Raw genomic sequence first — 10,763 nt, forward strand, 5'->3', positions numbered from 1 at the left:
CATCCTTTGTACACTCAAGCATGCAGCGTGCATGGACCAATCTACGAAACCCTAGCCGCGGCCTAGGGCCTACTCGCCCTCTCCCTCGCGCCGCCGTCACCGGAGGGGATGCCGGCTAAGCCGTGCACGCCCTGGGATCGTGGCAGCGGGGCGGCCCTCTCTCGTCGACTGCTGCCGCGCTCCCTGCTGCGGTGTGTGGTGGTGCAGGTGTCGGGCGGGCGTGGCGTAGGGAAGGCCGGTGCGGCTGGGCGGCGGCACCTCCCGGAGGCACGGTTTCTGGCGGGCGATTGCGGCGGCGGGCCCCGGTGCTGCCGGGCGTTGGTGGCCATGTCCAGCCGCGGATCTGGCGCCGGCGAGTGGTTGTGCGCCGGATCTGGCCGGCGGTTGGCCTGACTAGCCTCGATGGCAGACGGCGGGCTCCTTGGAGGCGTTTCCGGCTGCAGATCTGGTGCAGTCGCTCGTCTCCCTTCCCCGTGCGTATGGCTGTGGCTCGTGTGGCTTCTCGCCGGCGTTGCTTCAACGGTGGATGCCGGGACGGCGGTCTCGGGTCGCGTCTTGGTTGTCTGGGCCGCCGATCTGGCGTTTTGGGGCGCAGATTGGTCTTAGTCAAGCAGAGGAAGAATGTCGAGGCGGCGGCCTCGGAAGGGGGTGAAGGCGGTTGCTGCGCGGGGCGTGGTCGGGTTCTAGGCGCCGGGGCGGCGGCCCCGAAAAGCGTTGGTCCTCAGGAGGTCTGATGCAATGGTTGATGCCGGGTTCTTGAGGCGCGCCTCACGTCCTCCTACGTCAGGGTGGCCCAAACCTGCTCCTCTTCGCGGATTTGGTTTCTCTCCCCTTCGTGTGTTGGCGGCGAGTGTGGTTCGGTGGTGCGGGGCTCTGGCGATGTTTCTTCCGTGCTCCTTTGGAGCCCGTCAAGGTCCTTTGGCCCTCTCTGGGGAGTCATGCCGGATCTGGCTTGCTCAGAGGAGGGGCGATGTGTGCTTCGATATGGCGGGGTTCTTCTTCGGTTCTCCCATTGGTGTGTTGTCGTGTAGGTGGAGCGTTTGTTCGTTGTGTCGTTCCTCCTGTTGACTGTTAGGGGCTTCATCCTCTTGTATCTGGTTTTTGCTAGGTTTTCCCTAATAAACTGGGCAACTCTAATTCTTCTATAATGACATGCAGGAACTCCCTGCCCCTTTTGAGGTGTCCTAAAGAAAAGCATGCAGCGTGCATGCTCCTCTCCCATTTCTCGGTTCATCTCGTATTGGTCAAATATAAGTGGTTTTGCTAGGGAGAAGGGATGAGAAGTTGACCTTTTTAGTTAGAGATCGGTCATATGAAATAACGACGGCGTGTCAAAGAGTAAGGCAGTAAAGATGACACATATTTTGACCCGACGGTTTTGATACGTCGACTAAAATTTAAACATTTTATTTGAAGAGTGTGGCTATATCTCAGACGTTTGATTTTTAAGAAAAACTAGCACGATGGCCCGCGCGAAATGCGCGGGCTAGACCTGATGATCATGGTTGTATACTCCCTCCGTTCGGGTTTAAAAGGCCTACATTGGATTTTATGCGGAACTTTCGCGAAACATTACTTTGGTCATACGATGATATTATGACACAAAAAATATATCTATGTATTAGTGTTGAAAAACCTATATACATTTTTTTGTATAATTGTTCGTCGAAGTTCGGCATAAAATTCAATGCAGGTCTTATAAATCCGGATGGAGGGAGTGCAAGTCACTAATATTGCAGCATTCTGTCCAATATGTATCAATTCGTCGTATTTGCAATTCTAAAATCGAAAACATGAGATTTGAATGCCTAAGAGCAACTCCACCAGATTCCCTAATTTAAGCCCCCAAATTCATATGTGGGATCCCTGTAAAAGATTCTTCCTGTAAATTTTTGTTTTCTCCGGCAGACTCCCTATCTCACTCCCGATATTTCACTCTTGTAGTATTTTATTCAACCGCTTTTCTAAACTTTCATGCTTCAAACGACCTATTCATATAATTTAAATTCATATTATTAAATCAAATCATTTTATTTTATAGCACTTAAATAAACTATATAATGTGGGGTATTATAATAATTATAATTTAATTAACATAGTTTTCGAATTAGCGGTGTGTGTTTTACAATCTATTCTACACAAGCGTATTATCAAACTGCATCGACGTCTCTACTACTACTTAAATTGCTCTCGCCTTGATCTCTACATGAAGAAAGATCCACATGCAGCAATGGTTGTTCCCCTTTTCTCCTCTCTCTCTCTCTCTCTCTCCCCTTGTTCTCATTCTCTCTGTTCCTTTCCCCGTACAAGCTGAGGCTCACCTAATGCCCAAAATCGATACTTGCTGGCACCAGGAAGGCGCCGGACGCCTCTCCCCGTCCCCAACACCGCCGACGTCTCTCCCATCCACAACACTGCCGCCACTGACTGCCTCAACCAACGCCACCGCATCAGTCCTTGCAGCTGCGCCAGTCTCGGAGCCACTCGACCACTAACTTCCCCATCTCCTGTCTAGCAGCTCGACAGCGGCTCGCCCAAATCCAGCGGTGCCCCGCTGCTACAGCGGATTGTTCGGAACCGATTTGTAGGACGTAACATCGAACGAACGATTTCTGAGACTCCTAGATCTCATAACGATCTAACGGCTGGAAATGATTAGGATGATGTGGATCAAAGTGGAGGCTCCCCACGGTACCCCTCATATTATCAGTAATTATAACATATATATTGGACCTTAAACCACTTTAATGTTTTATTTTATCTCATCAAATATACCTCTCTCATTAAATCGATCTCATGTTAATCGATTATATAGATCTCTAGAGAATGTACGTGCAAAGCATATAAATGAATGATTTTGTTTAATATAAATTGTGATGTAGTGGGACTCGATTTATTTGTAGCAACCATACGTACGTGCAAAGCATATAAATGCGAGATTTTGTTTAATATAAATTGTGATGGAATGGGACTCAATTTATTTGCAGCAACCAAACGTGACATGCTTCTTTTTCTCAGTACCGTGGGATGGTTCCCTTTTAGCAGCCACGTTTACGCTAAAAAAAAAGCAGCCACATCACTTGTTTTCAACTAACTTGTGTTTCCACGAATATGGATTCTCAATTAAACGTGTCTACTTTTTCTACATCCCATAGATCTCAGTTCCAATGACCAGAATAATTATGATGCTGTGGATCAACGTGGAGGGTCCTCTCGGTACCCTCATATTGCTCACGGTGTCCCACGCAATTGGGCGGGAAACACTTTCATTTCCCAACTATAAGGTATGCAAAATATTTTCTCAACTACAAATTAAAATACAAAATACGATATGGTTCCCGAACTTCTGATGTATTGGGGTTGGTTGATTTTACTTCTCCAAGTGTACTGATGTTGATTACTCTTGCCTTCCTAACGACCAATCGTGTTCGAGATCCAAACTTCATTTGAGTTTATTACTCTAATATCCCATAAAACACAATATACTATCACTCGTAAATGTTCAACGTCCCTACTGTGACCAAAGATCCAATATAATATGCACAAATGCATTTTATACTGATTTAATATCGTGTACAAATGGTACACACATAAAAAAATCGCAGTTTTAATGTTTTGTGTAATTTGCAGTTGAGAAGTAAACATTGTTTTGCATGATTGATAGTTGGAAAGTAAAGATGCTTGCCGCGCACTGACAATACTAATATATCACATTGTACATAAATTTAAAGTTTGCATGCTCGTTAATTGGCCGTTTACTAATATGTCTTGTTTGTGTCAAGTTATATTAGTAGGTAGGAATTGCCGATAATAAATTATAATGTGTGAATACGTGAATATTATATCGATACTCAGAATAAAGTTTAGAACATGAGCTAATCATTGTTTGTTTATTTTGTATTTGTAGCGATATGTGATTAGTAAGTTTTCTGGGTTCGCTAGGGAGCGAATTGCTCCTACATAACGTCAATTATGTAATGAGAGTTAATATTCGGTGTCATGTATTAATATATAACTATAATTTTTTAAGTACCGGCTAATAACTCGTCGTTGAAAAAATAGATTAGGACAAATGGAGCTGATCGTACTACTTAATATTCTTATTACCCATAATTTGTGGAGAAGCAACAACAAATAAAAACTGAGAGATCCTAACATGTTGGTCGCCTTAACAGATTGACTAAGAAAAACCGAAACAAACATTGACTTGACACTAACCGTAGCATATTGGGCCTAGGTGGGTCTTAAACCGATTTGATGTTTCATGATAGCTCAACAAACATACATCATTCATTAATCTGGACCGTTAATTATAATATGTGATGGTCAAAATAATTTGCATGGTGTGGATCAACATGTTGCTTACGCGCGGTGGGAGTGGGTCTTAAACATTTTACATTCAACACATATACATTATAATACAATCTAATATATTATTTTCTGTCATCCAAAGAGATTAGTAGACGGGCCCCATCTTAAAGCTCAAGTTGGGTCTTAAGCATTTTAGGATTTATAGTTTGCAATAGCATATATGGTGGATCCGCCTTAAGGTCTGTTTGGAAAATAAACATTGGAGACGCCATTGAGGTAGGTATAATAGTTTTAGAGTTCAATTGGTAGTCCGAACCATCTTCAAAGTTTAAGGGATAATATGAACTTATTAAAAAAGACTATGTCCATTTTTGTATTGCCGTGGTGCACCCTATACTTATGCGGGCCTGATATGTTGGTCCATTCATCAGTTTCGGGGTTATTCGCTAGCAACCGAACACTTAGTGTAATCCGATGATTTTTACTTAAAAAAAGGTATACCGGTACAAAATTAAAACTCTAGCCACGATGTGGTGTTCTTTCCTAATTTACTCTTCTCACAAAGTTACGCTCCACGACATTGGCCCATCTTCCTCACAAAAAAGGGAAAAGGCACCGTGGGCCCGTGGCCCAGCTGCTTGTTTAGCCTATCACTTGGACACAGCTGTGGTATCCATGGGCTGCAAGGTCTTCAGGGTTAAAAAGCTGCGAAACCTGATTTGTTAAGATCAAAAGGACACGTGCCATAGTTCGTTAAGGTTAAAAGGATACGTTCCACTCAAAAAAAAAATAAGATACGTGCGTCAATCTTGTTGTTACACGGTTTAAAAGCAATTTTTTGTGTCACGTATATCTAACGGTTGTGTTTCAACAACTTTCATATCCAACGACCAGAATAACTGGTGTGATGTGGATCAACGTGAGGCCTCCCCTCGGTACCTCTCATATTGCTTTTAGTATATAATAGATACTTAAATCTTAGTCGAAGTATCAGAGTCGTCGCATTAATGTCTAAAGGCCATTCCACTCACATTTTTCCATAGTTTTTTTCGAATCCTAAAGACAAACCATATCCAAAACATGAGAAATCGATTTATCTCTAATTAAAAATTAGACGACTTAGATATAGCAAAACCTTGTTTAAAAGTCACGCATGCATCTTGTACATACCAACCTTCAAATTTAAATGTTCACGCGTTACAGAAATCCCCAAGGAAAAGAAAAAAACCATGCGGCAGGCGACAGAGCGTTGCCAACCAAGCGAGCATGCATGACGGACAAGGAACAGAAACTCTCGAACGGTACACGGTGACCATGCTGGCCGGTCCATGGATCTCTCTCGATGCCGTGCGTGCATCGGTGCATGCATGCCACTATGCCAGCGCAATGCAACGCATGCAGCCGGAGGCAGACGCAACGGTCACTTTTCTACGCCGCCAGCGAAAAGCTAAGGCGCGCGCGGCTGTAGGTGCATGTAGAGGAAAGCCGAAAGCACGGAGCTGGGAGCGATGACCCTACGTAAGACAGTGACCCTCTTGCCCGTGGCTTTTGTGCCGTAGCAGAGCGTCCCCCGTGCCTTGGAAAAAGAAGGAGTGTTTTGAAACGTTGGAAAATGTCGGCCAGGCATGCATGCATGCATGCTTGGCGAGAATGACACATCAGAGGTCGATCTCCGGAACAAACAACATCGTAAGGAGCGGTGGGCCAGCACGCAGTTTCACTTTCACCTTTTCCGTTGAGGCTTCAACGTTTTATCCCAGTCACCAGAGATTAAACCTAGGCTTTTTTACACCTGATATGTCTCGTTTTTTTTTCTTTTTTGCAAAATATGAGGGACTGCATGGTGCTAACTGGATGTGGTTGTGGGTGCTTTTTGCAAGATGAAAAATGTGAATCTCAAAGCGAACGAAGGCAATGGATTGTTTGTCATGAGCCGGAGACGTTCATCTATTCATACTGAGCATATAACTCAAGAGTTACAAGTTAGAAAAACTGAGTTTGATGTTCCGCTTTTTCTAGCTGGATACCAACCATTCTAAGTTGGAAGTTAAGAAAAATAGTTTAACATTCAACATGTTCGAATTGGTAAGTTGAAACCTTGAAATTATGACTCAAGATAATAATTAAAGAAAATTGATTTTGCTATCGAAAAGTCTCTTATTTTTTAGTTAGAGATAATCAACATGACTGGCCGTCGGATCTTTATCCAACGACAGCACGCGGGAGATGGAAAAGTGACGATGTCATCCAGATCTTAATATAAACGAGTATGATACATCGAGTGGGGTTTATACTTTTTTCTTAAATATCAGACATCTGAAATATAGCCACAACCATAGAAAAGTCATTCTTAGAAATTACGCCGCACAAGGTAGCCGTGTCATGCACGATGGGTTTTCCGATGGGCAAACCTCAGAGCAGTTTTGATTCTTCAATGCTCCGGTTCACATCAATTTTATACATACATCCTCAACAATAATGGTTTTGTTATTGAGGCATGTTGTTTTAGTTAGTAGAGATCAGTTGACGGACTTGGCTAAAATGTGAAAAAGATACATCTGCGTGTGGGCTCCCGCTAGTTCACACTAATTTGAAAAAAAGAATTCGGACATAGACATCAAATAAACGTTAAAATGATGCATGAGGATGTGAGCAGGCTAGCTACAGCTCTGCTAGACGACGTGGATATACTAGAGTGGCTGATTCTGTATCCAACGGCTGAACATGGCAAAGCACCTCTCGGGCTCGTACTCAGGCGCCGTGTGTCCGCCTCCCTGCAACCCAGTCGGGAGCAACAATTTTAATATGTGGAGCAGCGTCAAGTGCCACGAGCCCACATGCAGAAAGAAAGAAGGGTGTTAATTTGCAAGTCGTACCTTCACAGTGCGAATGTCATGTTGTTAGAGTATGTCACTGTGAATCTGCAACACCCCCGAAAGAGAAAACGGAGGAATCAATCCCTGGCAGTAAAGCCCCAGAAACAAAAACAAAACAAAAATCCAAACAGGCATCGAGGAAGGAAACTATGGCCAACCCGGCAGACTGGCCATGGAGATGCCACGCCCTCCAGTCGTCGACGACGGGGAAGCCGAGCGACCTCACCCACGCCTGCGTCCCCAGGTGCGGAATCACCGCGTCGTGGTCGCCGCTGCATACCCAAAGTTTCAGACTTTCAGTACGTATCAACAACAATGCAAGGAAACAATTTCGTTCATCTCACGGACCTGTACACCAGCGCCGGTAGCGTTGGCCGTGACGTTGCGGTGGTACTTGACGCTGCTCCTGAAGTCCATGGTGTACGGCAAGTAGCCGTCGTGGCACCTCACCCACTCGTCCACGGTGCCGTCCTTGATCCCCAGGGCGTCCCGGGTGCGCTCGTCGTTCGCCCAGAAATACGACAGGTAATGGCCGTAGTTCTGCTCCATGGTCGCGTACGTATATATGCGTACAGTATCAGGTCATTCCAAATGAACTGGAACATGTGTATACTATACGGTACAGGTTTATGTGCCAAGTTGACTTACGATGCAGTCAAGTGGAGGACGAACTGGCGGATTTTTCAATCGCTTATTCTTACCCATCTCGATTCCGGCTTCCTCCTCCCGTAAGACCTTCCTGCCGGCGACAACGACACCGGGCTCATCCGTCACGGAGCCTGGTCTAGCAGATGAAAAAACGCAATTGTCGTACAAAATGTGCGCCCTCATAACTTCAGAGAGGAGCTGCAGTTATTGCATATCAGTACTCAATCAGATACCACTTCTTGGAAACGGCTTGGAATTATTTGTAGGACACAACACGTTCTTACATTATTGTAAGTGCCCAGGGCTTGAGCACACAGCAAATTTGCAGGATTCTCGTAGTCCTGTGCTTGGCAATGACCCAGTATCATCTGTGGTGCGGAAATAGCATGCACACCGCTTCAGTTGCGACGAAAGTTCACTATGTATAGATGCAGATGGAATAGTGGATCTAGACGAGTTTAGCTACCTCGTACAGTTGGTCGGATATTATACCGAATCCGTGAGCGAATGGCACTCGATAGCTTAGGTCAACACTATAATCTGTTACCGGGTTGCCTACTAGATAACCCTGGGGATGAAAGGAAAATTTTGGCGGGACAAACACTTGAAGTACAGTACATATCGATTTCAGCTGGAAACATGGTGTATTTAGCTTGCCTTTGGGGTTAGCTAGAAGCATGATGGGCACCTACCATGAGATTAAGGAGCGGGCTCCTTCCAGCTTCAATCCCTGAAGAGGAGAAATGACGAAGGTATAGTTGAGTTCAGCGAATTCAATCAAGTCCACCAACCATCATCCGTGTGGGTGGAAATATACAACAAAAGCGACATTCGTACCTTCAGAAATTTTTTGTGCGATAAGTGGCACAATTTTTGCAGCATAGGAGTCTCCCCCGATGTAGAGAGGATTTGCAAGGAACTTGGGATGGTCCGTGAGCCACTGGAGATGGTCCCGTGGATCAGACAGCCAATTAATCGCACCTAATTATAGGATCGGAATAGCTAATGAACAGTAAAAGTAGCACCTTCGTGAGGAGTTCATGGAGCTGCAGTGAGGTAGATACTTCTCCGACATTGTAGCCTTCGGGGGTTCTGGAAAACGAAAATCCTGCTCCAACTGGTGAATCAACAAAGAGGATATTTGCCACCTGCCGATGGATACTGTCAAGAACCAATCAAGAGTGACAAGATATAACTGAACCTGAATTCAGTATCTAGCTGCGAAACAAGAGACCTTTGTCCATGAGTACGGGTTGATTTCCAGGCGTGGCAACGTGCCATTGTAAGGCTCTATGACGAAACTGACCGGACCTGCGGTTGCCGTGCACATGTGTGTTCATTGGAGTGTGATTGCGAGTGAAAGCTTGGGAATGCAAACTAACTAAATTTACCGCCGCCGGTGAGCCAGAGAAGGAAAGGGGCATTCTCGCCACCGGCTTCTGCCTCAACGAAGTAGTAGAACAGCTCGGCGCCGTTCTTCTCGTCCACCTCCACGTACCTTTGATATTGGCAGAAGCAGATATTAGATCCAATGGAGTCGATGATCAAGAAATTGCAGAACCGAATGGCTAAATGTCTTAAGGATTGTTACCCCGTCTCGAGGTGGAAGGGAAGGCGGCCGTGGAACCCAGGGAGGGTGGTTACTGCCATAGATCTGGAGGTTGTGGCGGCACGGACTTGCTGCCGCAAGGACAAGAAGCAGAGCAGCAGGAGCAGCCGCTCGATCATCACTACGCTTTGATGCTTTCTTCTGCTCCCTTTTGTTGTTCTCCTGGCCAGGTCTCGGAGACGGAGAGGCCGAGGGATGGGCGCCGAGGCAACTTGCTCAATACTTGCGCATGGTAGCAGCAGAAGAACCGGGGGTGAGCGTGGTCTGCATCAGAATTCCTTTAAGCTTTTCCTGATTGTGCAATATGCACATAGCTGATGGAAAAATATCATGGGGACAAGCGCTGTCAGTTGCCTCGAAGTAGTAGATCTGAAATAACTCTAAAATTCTGTGGTCAAAATCACCATCTGGAGCCAAATAGGAAAATGGATCCGGATCAGCCGGAAACACATTGGGGTTCGGCAGAATCTTAGTGTGAGGCTATTCTGATTTTGTTCCTTGGCAGTCTTTGTTGGTTTTTCTTTGTACTTGGAGCCGTAATCAAGAAATTGCAGCTGCCATCAGAAAACATGAGGATTCATCGCCTGGCTTATCCATCGCAACCTGAAGATCTGCCAGGGAGCAGTCGCCTAAGAATTAGTTGTTCTCAGTCGACACGTGTGGGACGTTGGACCAGGCATCAAGATTTGTGCAACAAGGAAGACAACGGATAGCTAGAATAGGATAAATAAGGCAGCATTCACAAATACAGTCATCGTGCTGGTCCAGTGGTCATGGTCATGCATCGGGTTTCCAACAAAGTGAGGTCTGGTGTCCTATTCTTCAATAGGGCTATCTTACGCAAGTTTTTTTTTTTCCTTTTTCCTTTCTTTATTTTATCTTTTTTGTTTTTACTGATATTTTTGTATCATCAAACACAAAAATTTCACATTTCTTTTCTGCAACCCTAGCGTATTAACGTTCAGTTGCATTCTAAATTTCTTAGTTGCAACAACGGCACAACTGTAATTTTTAAAGTCGTGCCCGTAATTTTAAAAAAATGCAAGTGAAAGTTTATAAAAATTTCATGCGAAAGTTTATGTGCAATTAAAAAATGCACGTGAAATTTTATGTGGATATTAAAATTGCAAGGAAAAGTTTATGTGCATTTCAAAAATTGTAGGTGAAGTTTTAAGTGCAATTTTAAAAATTGCATGCGAATTTCTCATGCGGTTATTCCCTGCCAAATTCGTTATCCCATTGCACGTTTCTTTCACTCTTTTGCGTTTTATTTTCTCTTCCGTATATGCGTTCCAACATTTTCCTTCTCAATGCACCAA

General features: G+C 44.8%; 1 pseudogene; it reads right to left on the minus strand.

Annotated features, from left to right (window-relative positions):
- Positions 1–6,705: 6,705 nt before the first annotated feature.
- LOC100838438 lies at positions 6,706–10,097 on the minus strand (annotated as a pseudogene).
- Between the last annotated feature and the right edge of the window lie 666 nt (positions 10,098–10,763).

Source organism: Brachypodium distachyon, chromosome 5 (assembly GCF_000005505.3).
Source record: "Brachypodium distachyon strain Bd21 chromosome 5, Brachypodium_distachyon_v3.0, whole genome shotgun sequence".
Taxonomy (NCBI): Eukaryota; Viridiplantae; Streptophyta; class Magnoliopsida; order Poales; family Poaceae; genus Brachypodium; species Brachypodium distachyon.